We start from the raw sequence: 12005 nt of genomic DNA on the forward strand, positions 1-12005 counted from the left end.
AGGCACTATGCCACCAGAGCTCCTGTTGTTGGTAGGTGCTGTCAAATTGTTTTCAACTCATAATGACCTTATATACAGTAGAGTGAATCACTACCCAGTCCTGCACTGTCCTCACAATCATTTCTATGCTTGAGCCCATTGCAGTAGCCACTGTGTCAATCCATCTCATTGATGGTTTTCCTCTTTTTGGCTGACCCTCTATTTTACCAATCATGATGTCCTTCTCCAGGGACTGGTCCCCATTGATATCATGTCCAAAGCACGTGAGACAAAATGTCACCATCCTTGCTTCCATGAAGGATTCTGGCTGTAGTTCTTCCAAGATGAGGAGATCTGGTGGCATAGTGGGTAAGATATTTGGCTGCTTACCAGAAGGTCGGCAGTTCAAACCCACCAGCCAAACCATAGGAAGATGAGACAATGTACTTCTGTAAAGATTTATAGCCTTGGACAGACAATGGGGGTCACTGTGAATTGGAATCAACTTGATGACAGTGGGTTTGGTTTTGGTTTTCTTCCATGACAGATTGGTTTGTTCTTCTAGCAGTCCATGGTACATTCAATATTCTTCTCTAACACCACAATTGAAAGGTATCAACTCTTCTTTGGTCTTTCATATTCATTATCCGACTTTCACATGCATATGAAGCAATAGAAAATACGGTGGCTTGGGTTAGACACATATTAGTCCTTAAAGTGACATCTTTGCTTTTTAACACTTTAAATATTACACAAGAAAACCCTATGGAGCAGTTCTACTCTACAACACATGAGGTAACCATGAGTAGGAATTGACTAGATGGCAACTAACAACAATAACAAAAAAATTTAGTAAGATATTTTTAATTAAATACTTGTCATATTTACCCATCAGCAGATGAATGAATAAACACAATGTGGTACATATGTACAAATGAAATATTAGTCAGTAGAAAAAACAAAATCTTAATACATGTGATAATATGGCTCCAGGAATTGATGGTATACCCATTGAGATGTTTCAACAAATGGATGCAGCACTGAAGGCAAGAAATTTGGAAAACAGCTACCTGGGCAACTGACTGGAAGAGATAGGTATTTGTGCCCATTCCAAAGAAAGGCGATCCCACAGAATGTGGAAATTATCAAACAATATCATTAACATCACATGCAAGTAAAATTTTCCTGAAGATAATTAAAAAATGATTGCAGCAGTATATTAATAGGAAACTGCCCAAAATTCAAGCTGCACTCAGAAGAGAATGTGGAACCAGATATATCATTGCTGATGTCAGATGGATCTTGGCTGAAAGCAATACCAGAAAGATGTTTGCCTGTGTTTTATTGACTATGCAAAAGTATTTGACTGTGTGGATCATAACAAAGTATGGATAACACTGTGAATAATGAGAATTCCAGAACACTTAATAGTGCTCATGAGGAAACTGTACACAGCCCAAGAGGCTATCGTTTGAACAGAACAAGGAGATAACTCATGATTTAAAATCAGAAAGGGTGTGGTTCAGGGTTGTATCCTTTCACCACACTTATTCAATCTGTATGCCAAGCAAATAATCTGAGAAGCTGGATTATATGAAGAACATGGCATAAGGACTGGAGGAAGACTTATTAACAACCTTGATAAGCAGATGACACAACCTTCCTTGCTGAAAACGAAGATGACTTCAAGCACTTACTGATGAAGATCAAAGACTACAGTCTATAGTATGGATTGTACCTTAACATAAAGAAAACAAAAATCCTCACAACTGGACCAATTAACAACATCACGATAAATGGAGAAAAGATTGAACTTGTCAGAGATTTCATTTTATTTGGAACCATAATCAGCACCCATGGCAGCATCAGTCAAGAAATCAAACATCGTATTGCACTGGGAAAATCTGCTGTAAATGACCTCTTTCAAATGTTTAGAAGCAAAGATGTCACTTTGAAGACTAAAGTGCACCTAACTCAAGCCATGGTATTTTCAATCACTTTATATTCATATGAAAGCTGGACAATGAATAAGGAACACTGAAGAAGAGTTGATGCCTTTGAATTGTGATATTGGTGAAAAATACTGAAAATACCACAGACTGCCAGAAGAACGAACAAATCTGTCCTGAAAGAAGTGCAGCTGAAATGTTTCTTAGAATCAGGAATGGCCAGACTTTGTCTCATCTACTTTGGTCATATTACCAGGAGAGACCAGTCCCTGGAGAAGGATATCATGCTCAGTAAAGTAGAGGAACAGCAAAAAAGGGAAAGACCCTCAGCGAGATATAATGACACAATGGCTCCAGCGATGGGCTCAGGCATAGCAGGGATTGTGAGGATGGCTCAGGACAGGGCAGTGTTTCGTTCTGTTGCACATCGGGTCAATATGAGCCAGAGCCAATTAGACAGCACCTAACAATAACAACAACACAAAATGAATGGCACTTGAAGACACAATGCTGAGGGAAAGAAATCAGTCAAAAAAGGACAAAGATCATATGACCTCACTTGTGAGAAAACAAGAAAAGGCAAATGTATAGAAACTACAGTTTATTAGTGGTTACCTGGGGTGCAGAGAGGAGGGTGGGTTGATGGTGATAGAAAAATTACATTGATTAAGGTTAAGTTTGCATAGCCTATTATTGTAATTGTTGTTAATAAGTTGTACACCTGTACAAAGCTGAAATGGCAAAGGTTGTGTGATAGATAGATATAGCCGAGGGGGGGGGGAAGAAAGGAGTAGTTGTTGAGCCTGCTTATGTACAACCGAACACCTCATGGGATTTCATTTCTTGGTTTGGGGGTTCAAGGTCATGGTTTCATGGTACATCCCAATTAATTGGCCTAATAACATGTTTAGTGCTTCTAGGGTCTTAAAAGCTTGCGAGCATCCATCCGAAGTACATCAACTGGTCTCTTCACCTGGAGCCATAGAGGAAGAAGGAGAAGCAGAACAGAATTTCAAATTCTTATGGACTCTAGACTTTCTGGAACCAAGAGGGCTGGCTGAACCTCTAAAACTATTGCCCTGAGATCATCTTTAAAATTTAAACTAAAAATATCCCCTGAAGTCTTCCTAAAACCAAATAATAGTTAACTGTTGTTGTTGTTATGTGCCATCGAGTCAGACCTGACTCAAAGCAACCCCTCCTTGGGTTTCTGAGGCAGTATCACTACTGAAGTAGATTGCCCCATCTTCCTTCCGAGAAGTGGCTGGTGGGTTTGAACTGCCAGCCTTCTGGTTAGCAGTCAAATGCCTTAGGCAGTAAGCTACCAGAGCTCCTAATAGTTAACTAGTTAAAAAAAAAAAAAAAAAAAGTCTGCCTTGAGCACTATGCTCTTTTAAGAACTATCTCTATGAGATCAAAGTGACAACGGGAACTCAAAAGATGAGACAGGAACTGTAGGGGGCAGTAAGTTTGCATTACTAGGGAGGAACAACTCAGAAAGGGGGGTGAGAATGGTTACACAACTTGACGAATGTAATCAATGTCAGTAAAATGTGTGTGTATAATATACATGTATATTCAATAGTGTATATTCTCAACAACAAAATAAAAAAAACTTGTCACAATTCTGTGTGTTCCAATAATTCTGTGTTCAAATAATTCACATAATTCTGCTGCTACGCAATAAATCTCAGTCACGATTGGGGTTTTCTCCCCTCTCTAAGGACATGTGGTAGTTCTAGATAGTCTCATCCAATCTAGGATATCCAGTGCAGACCCTCTGGTCTTTGGTGCACATAAATCCTACCCAAACCCAAGCCCAAGCCCAACCCCATAGGAGTCTCTTTGGTTCTTGGGCTAAATTTGGGCAGAGGGATCTTTCCATGCTGCACTCAGATCTTAGTGGCACCAACACCTCTCAGCAGAGGTCCTATCACCTCTTGGGGCTCTACGTAGGGTGAGACTCCTGTTACCCTGCTCAGGCAACCTGAAAACATAGGCACCATCTCCTTCTCAGGCTCCACTTCCTTTTTTTCCTGAGCCCTCCTTTCTGCAGCCTTTACTACCTCTGGGAAAATCAGGAAAAATGTCTTAATGAACCTTTAGAAACCCAGAGCTGGCCCCTCTTTACTGTAGGCAGGTACTGAGAGAAGCAGGTACCAAGGAGCTCCTTGGCCATGCCTTAGCCCCTCTCCCATAATCTTTGATTCAAACAACTGACATTTATGCAATCTTTCATAAACTTCTGTGTAGACAAGGCTTCCAGGCTAGACCATGTTGCTTTTCCTCTCACCTGGCTCCTCCTTAGCTTCCATCAGAATTCTTCAGTGGCAACTGGGAAGAATCTACAATAGCTTCCCCCACCCCTTACATTCTTGCTACATTTGTAATATTTTACTTTAGTTATACTTGTGTAATCTGGAAATTGCTACAGTTTTCATTGTCATTTTATTTCTCTGCAACTGTAACCATTCAATTTTTCTCCCCACTGGAAAGGAGTATGACAGGCAGGTCCTCAGTATCATCAAGAGCTAGTTCTAAGGCAGCAATCTACAAAGAGGTACACGCACACCCAGAAGTACACATTATGATCGTCAGGGTGTGGGAAGAAGATGCTAGGACTTCTGGTCGTATTTTCTTGAATTCATTTTTGCTTCCTGTTTTTGTATCTGTTCTTCTGTATATAAAGTGCATTTATAATTCATCAACAAGATATTACAAATTTTGGGAGTGTATTCTCAAACTATAGGAATCCTGGTTGCACAGTTTTTAACCACTCGGCTGTTAACCTAAAGGTCAGCAGTTTGAACCCACTAGCTACTCCATGGGAGAGAAGACCTGGTGATCTGCTTCCAGAAAGATTACAGCCTTGGAAACTACATGGGGCGGTTGTACTGTGTCCTGTAGGGTCACAAAGACTTGGACTCAATGGCAATCGCTTTAGGTCTTATTTTGGGGGTGGGGGAGGTTTTTTCTCAAACTTAAAAAATTTTGATTGATGGAGTGTGTGATTTAAAAACATTTAAGAGTTAAGTTTTAGGGCAATGCAGCTTAATGGAAGTACAATGTGAGCCACAAATGTGAACTACATAAGTAGCTTTAAGTTTTCCAGTAGCCACAATAAATTAAAAATAAGTGAAACTAATTTTAGTAATATATTTTATTTAACCCAATATCTCAAAAATATTATCATTTCAACATATAATCAATAGAAAAATTATTATTATTTTGGTCTTTTTTCTAACTAAATCTTCAAAATCTGGGACACATTTACACTGACAACACATCACAAGTTAGACTAACCACAATTTGAGTGCTCATGGCCACCGTGTCAGACAAGGCAGCTCAAGGGTTTTAGAGGGCATCCTGACAACACTACTGCTTCTAACAACAGCTTCCAACAGCAACAGACCTCCTGGGATTAAGATAGAACTGTTCCAACTGCATTCATGTGACATGCTCAAGGCAGTAAGGGAAAGAGAACTCCAACTGAGTGCTTTTTGCACCTAAGAACTTTTACATCCATTTCATTTTCTAGAAACCCCTTTGAAGTGTTGTTGTTGTTGTTATATGCCATCAAGTCGCACCCGAATCATAGCGACCCCTCCTTGGATTTCCAAGGCAGTATCACTATGGAAGTAGATTGCCTCATCTTCCTTCCGAGGAGTGGCTGGTGGGTTTGAACCGCCAGCCTTCTGGTTAGCAGTCAAGTGCCTTAGTCACTATGCTACCAGAGCTCCCAATTAAACCATAAAGAGATGAAGAAATGAAGGTGCGGGTCCCAGCACCAGTTAGCATCCCAGTCTTCTGAAGCCCTGGACTGCAGATTCTTCCGAACAACACTCTATCGCCTCCTCTCAACGCTACTGAACTGCTTCTGCTCACTGTTGTGCAATGTGTCACCTTCTGAGGCCACCTGTTGAGACTGTCAGTGAGCAAACTCTATGTAGTCAGACCACAGGGCTGTGTCTTCACAATGCCCTCTCTCACCCTTGAAAGAATAGAAACAGATTCTACTGTAGACCACTGTGTTGCCCTTGTAGACTCTCCAACTGTGCACTACTGTCAGGTTTCCCAGCATAGTACTTTAGTGATAGAGACTCCCTTCTGTGAAGTCAATCTGTAGTAGATTAATTAAACACTTTATTGATTTTATATTCTCTGGGGTCCTTCTAAAAGCGCTGTGGTCTTGACATCACTTCTTTGAATTAGTAGAACATTTCCCCTTTGCAAATGTGACACTTAGAACTTTATTGCCATCCTCCCACCTGTCTCCATGGAGGCATTACTTCCCAGGTCACTTGGTATAAAATCTAACTTCTTGCCTCTCCCAAAAGACGGTCTTGGCAAGAAAGGAGGCAGGGAGTCCTGCTGGTTCTCAGGTCATGTTGATTTAACACTTCATGATTTATGCATCTTTGGTGTCTTGCTTGTAGATTTTCATTTTTACATCCTGCTAAATACCTTGCCAGGGGTGTTGTTCCTCTTAATTAGTTAATGTTTGTAAGGCACGTTGCAGAACAAAGTGCTGTGTCAGTGCTAAATGGGAACATTCGGGTATCCTCAAGCTGGCCTTTGTCTGCACAGAGGTTTTCAGGATAATACAGATTGTGGAAAATTTGCATTTGGAAAAAAGCTTAGGTGCATGCCCCTGAACTGTAGATTATTAACATGCATCTATTTAGGAATTAAGAGCAGCAATAAACACAGGACATTTACATTAGCATGTTTCTCTGACCCTGATGTAACAGTGCTTTCCCCACTTGTTCAAAGTGCTATGATCTGACAGAGAGTGAGAATGAACCTTCCCTGTGAATCGTGCTGCTTTTGTGGTAGACCTTGAACTTTCCTAATATATAGCAAGTAACAAGTGATTTTTTTTTTTTTTTTTTTTTTTTTTGTGCAGTGAGTGGGTGACTGAAACAATTTAGATGCATTTCCAATGTGTCTGAATAGGAAAAAAGATTCATTAAAAATTCACATTAAATTAAGTGTTGAGTAATGTTTTCACTGAGAAAAATTATAAATACCAGTTTCATTTGCTTTTGTTAACATACTCACTAAACCTGAGTTTATCAGATTTCTACGTGAAATCTATGTGAAGAATCATGTTAATTTGTTCTGGAATTTGATTTACATGGCCCATCTTTGCAAACATAACACACACAAAATTTTCTTGAAGAAGATTGAGTGGCTTTCCTGCTTTATTGTCATCTTATCCTCTGCTTTTGAAGCTAAATTGTTATTTTAAAATAAGAAAACTGCTTGAAACAGAGCACAGAAAGTTGCAGACTTCTATTTTACTTAACAGCAAGGGGTTATGGAAAAAAAAAGTGCCTTTTCTTGTCCCTTTCATTTTTTAAAAAATAAATAAAATATAAAAGTGCACCATAAAGCACACTTGATATTTGCTCTCAAATCCCAAAATGGCTATTGTCTGCAAGTCATTTACAGTAATGTTTATAAACGCTATTTTGGCTAATCCAGATTTCATTCTAAGACTGCAGCAAATTATCCTTCATCTTTTCATTGCTTTTCAATGTAAGAGGATCCTAGGTTTATTTTTAATAATTAAAATTCCTAAATGCTCCAATAGGATCTTCAGTCAATGTAAATTTACATAATTCATCTTCTTCCACTCAACTTGTTTTTCTATAATTAGTGCAGCTGTCACCAGGGAGCCACATTCTTGTGGGCAGGTAGCTATGGGTACAGCAGGCAGGCTTCAGTCAAACATTGCCTTTTAAACCATCCATCAGTGTTTTTTTTTTTCCCCTCTCATTTCGAAGCAGTCAGGTTTTATAGAGAAGAATTTGTTTCCTACCTAACAGATCTCTTTCAAATCTTGGCCATTTTTCCTTCACTTGCAGTTTTCCCTCCAGGCCCACTTAGCCAAAAGATATAAATGAAGCCCTAAAGAATTCAGCTCTTGGTCAGGCCAACTTTTAGACCACATGCATTATACTTCTCTTTACAGCTTCCATATTTTTTTCTCAAGATATATTCTCATTTCAGATGCAGTTATTATAACTCTGTTAAAAACATGCAAAGCCATATTATAGTCATAATGACAAAGTAAGCTTCAGAATAGTATAGTTGATAGCTTTCCCTTTTTCATTTGTGTGTAGTCTTTTTTCTTTCTTTCTTTTTTTTTTTTTTTGAGGAATTGACTGTCTTTATTGGGCTCAGACCACGAGTGCATGGGTTTTGAGGACCTCTGTGTATTTGTTGATCTTCTCCAAGTTCTTCTCAGCCTATTTCTGCAGCTTCATGAGCTGCTGCTTCTTCCTGTAGTAGATCTTGGCCTTCTCCTTCCTCTTCTCCTCCAGGGTGGTGGTCACCCCACCTTGTGTGCTAGTTGGCTCAGGTAGGTAAATTCCATGTGGGCTTGAAGTGCACAAACTTGAGGAAACGCTATCTGCTTTTTCTTGTCTAAGGGCAGTGGGATCCCGTCAAACACTTTGAGGCTGTCCAGGGCAGCCTGGCCATGCTTGGGTCTGTGGGGCAGCTTGCCTGCACAGTCTGCCAAAAGATGCAACTGGGGGCTTGGAAGTGGTAGAGGCTGTGGGATGGGTTGGTGTTCGTGTGCTTTCACAGGAAGGCCAAGTACAGCTTGTTTTTGAGGAATTTGCCAGAAATGTTTATGCCCTTGCAGCGCACGACCACCACCTGTTTGGCCCAGCAGCACCTGTTTGGACACAATGGCTGCCAGGAAGCCCAGGAGATTGCCTCTGCCATCAAGCACTGGGACCTGACCCTCAACCATCTTCAACAACCACCTGGTAAAAAAGCTATATGTAGTTTTTAAATCACATTTTTCTTTAGTTTTTGGTATAGCCTTGCTCAGTAGCACTATCTATTTAGTATTTTCTATTATCTATCTATTATCTTTGTTTTATCTGGGGTATATGTATTAAGAGCTGAGTAGGCAATGTTCTATATCATCTAAATCTACAAGAAGGGAAAAGCAATATACCGAAAGCATGTGACTAGCACAGTATCACTAAGGAAAAGGAAGACACGGAGAGGTGCACAGGAGGTACAGATAATAAAGGGAAATACTATTGCATACACAATACTCTGGTAACAGCAAACACTGATCTATAGGTGGATACATAGGTAGACATGAAGAAGACCAGTATGGGTAGGCAAATGGGAATATACCCATGACCATACATAGGTTTGGCAGATGATATTCCTACATAAGGAGCTCTGGTAGTGTAGTGCCTAAGACACTTGCCTGCTAACCAGAAGGCTGGCAGTTCAAACCCACCAGCCACTCCTGGGAAGGAAGGTTGGGCAATCTACTTCCGTAGTGATACTGCCTTGGAAACCCAAGGAGGGGTTGCTATGAGTCAGATCTGACTCGACGGCACATAACAACACAACATTTCTACATATGTATTTGTATGTACTATAAAAATGTCCATATGCAGTTTAAGCCTAATAGAAGGCAAACGTAGAATAAATTCTTAGCCACCAACTAAGCACCTTGAGGGAGTAAGTCCCTGGGCCTCCAGCTGGGTATCATGGTTGCAGGGGATATCAAGCTCAATTGGCACAACACGGTATCAAAAACACTATTCTACTTCTTACTTTGGTGAGTAGCGACTGGGGTCTTAAAAGCTTGAGAGCAGCCATTGGCAACTATTGCTCTCCTTGTTTGGAGCAAAGAAGAGCGAAAAAAATCAAAGACACATGGAAACATTTAGTCTGAAGGACTAATGGACCATGAGAAACTCAGCCTTTACGACCCTGAGGCCAGGGTCATAAACTAGACGGTGCCAGGCTACTAATGCCAAACATTTGGAAAGGGATCAAAATTGGAGATCCTGGACAGATTGGGAGAAAAATGTGGAATAAAACTGAAAGAAAAAAAAAAGACCAGGCTTACTGGTCTGATAGAGATTGGTGAAACCCCCAAGACTATAGCCGTGAATCACCCTTCGGTCCTGGAATTGAACTCACTCCCGTGGCTTAACTCTTAGCCAAACAATAAACCAAAACCAAAACCAAACTTATTGCTGTCAAGTCAGATTCAACTCATAGCGACCCCTCCTTGAGTTTCTGAGGCAGTATCACTATGGAAGTAGACATGCCTAAAAGATGAGCAAGGAGATGTACTCCATAGAACAATCAACCCTGGGAGATCAGAAAGGCATCATTTGCACGGGGAGAAAGGTAGGGAGGCAGGAATGCACAGGCAAGAAGGACATGGGGAAAAGGTAACCACAGGAAGGAAGTGAGAGAAGAGCTATTACACTGGAAACAACCAATCAATTGCTGTTGAGTTGATTTCAACACATGCTGACCCCATGTGTGTCAGTGTAGTACTGTGCTCCATAGTGTTTTCGATGGTCGATTCATTTTCCAAAGTAGATTGCCAGGCCTTTTTTTCTAAGTAACTCTGAGCAGACTTGAACCTCCAACCTTTTGGTTAGTAGCCAAGAGCATTAACTGTTTGTACCACCCGGGCACTCTCTTAGTCTGGAAGCTCTGCTGAAACCTGTCCACCATGAATGAACCTTCTGGTATTTGAAATCCTGCTGGCATAGCTTCCAGCATCACAGCAGCATACAAGCCACCATAGTATGAGAAACTGACAGACAGTTGGGGGGTGGGAGCAGGTGATTAGTTGGGTTTATTGGTGAGGCAGAAAGCTGAATATCTTTGAATGTGAAGGGAACAACCTCAAGAAGTCCAAACCAACAGTTAGCCAGGAGGGAGATAAGATAGAAGAAAGAGAAATGGAAGAGGAAGCCAAAGCACCAGAGTCAAGGAAAGGCACACAGGACAGTGGATGGAAGAAGAGCATCATCTGGACAAGCGCTTGCAGCCCTGGGTGCTGTGTCCACATGAAGAGGAACTGGAGAGTACTCACAGACACAGGAGCCAAAAGCCAAAGAGTCCAGCCAGCCCCTGACTACAGGCCAGGAAACTTGGCTGGTGGATCCTGGGAAAGACCATGGGGGCAGGGCCAAGCTGACCCGGGGCCAGGGCACAGGAGGCGAGCAAAGGAGGGCGCTGGAAGTCTAGCTGAGCCAGGAATTCAAAAGAGAAGTCAAAGTGGAAGGGAGCAACCAAGACAGTGTTGTGCTGGTGACCCTCTGAGGGCCAATTCAGGGCTTTCCACCTGATTTGAAAGGAACTCTGTTCCATCATGGTGGAGATAACTGGCAGGCCACCAAAAAATCCATTTGTTGTTGTTTCCTAGATACACAGTGAGCTGACATTCTCAGCTTCCCTCAGATTAGGAAAGGCTGTGGGACTGAGTTCTAGCCAAAGCAGCATGAGCGTGAGCGATGCAGTGACTTTAAGTCTGGGTCATAAAGCCTCTCATGAACACACACCCTCACCAGCCTTTGACCTTTCTAGCTGATTAGAAGCCATGAGTTGAAGATGGCAGAGCTACTACCATCAACCTGGTCCCTGAATGTTGATGGGAAACAGAGCTTTGTCTCCCAGCTCCTGACTCAGCACATGTGTTCTAGACTGTTAGGAGAGGAAGAAATAAACTTCCATTACTAAATAAGTCTATTTCTTAGAGTAATGCATCCTATCCTAAGTAACACTCACTGTGGCCATAGGTTCACCAAGACCCCAAGAGGGTTATCATAGAGAAAATGCCCCAAGGCATCACCTTTATGCGGGTAGGTGTATGAGCACCCATGGAGACATGTAGAGACTGTTTCAACAATAACAATAGGTCCACTAGTTTGCTTGTTTGTCCTTTGTTTGGAACACAGAGATATTTCCCCATATGACAGTGTTAGAAATGGCAGTTTGTTCCTCACAACAGAAATGTATTTACTCTGTAATACCAAAAGCAGGAATTCAATATGGACCACCATCATTTATGGCATCTCTTTGAGAGAAGAAGATAGGAAATTAGGAAAGGTACTTTGGACAAGTCTTCGTTAAGATTAATAGAAGAGCCCTTTGTAATGTTACTGGAGATTTAGAAGGAGATAGATGCTCTTTCAAGGCCCAAAGGCCCAAAGGCCGAGAGAACCCATGGTCATGCTGCCAGGGAGAATATGGATCTTAAATGTAGACCTAGAGATGGCTAGATAGGAT

At 41.3% G+C, this 12005-nt stretch overlaps 1 pseudogene; it reads right to left on the reverse strand.

Annotated features, from left to right (window-relative positions):
* Window positions 1-8113: 8113 nt before the first annotated feature.
* On the reverse strand, window positions 8114-8694 carry LOC103201876 (annotated as a pseudogene).
* Window positions 8695-12005: the final 3311 nt, after the last annotated feature.

The sequence above is a fragment of the Orycteropus afer genome, unplaced genomic scaffold (assembly GCF_000298275.1).
Source record: "Orycteropus afer afer isolate SDZICR_OR568_19922 unplaced genomic scaffold, OryAfe1.0 scaffold00168, whole genome shotgun sequence".
Lineage (NCBI taxonomy): Eukaryota > Metazoa > Chordata > Mammalia > Tubulidentata > Orycteropodidae > Orycteropus > Orycteropus afer.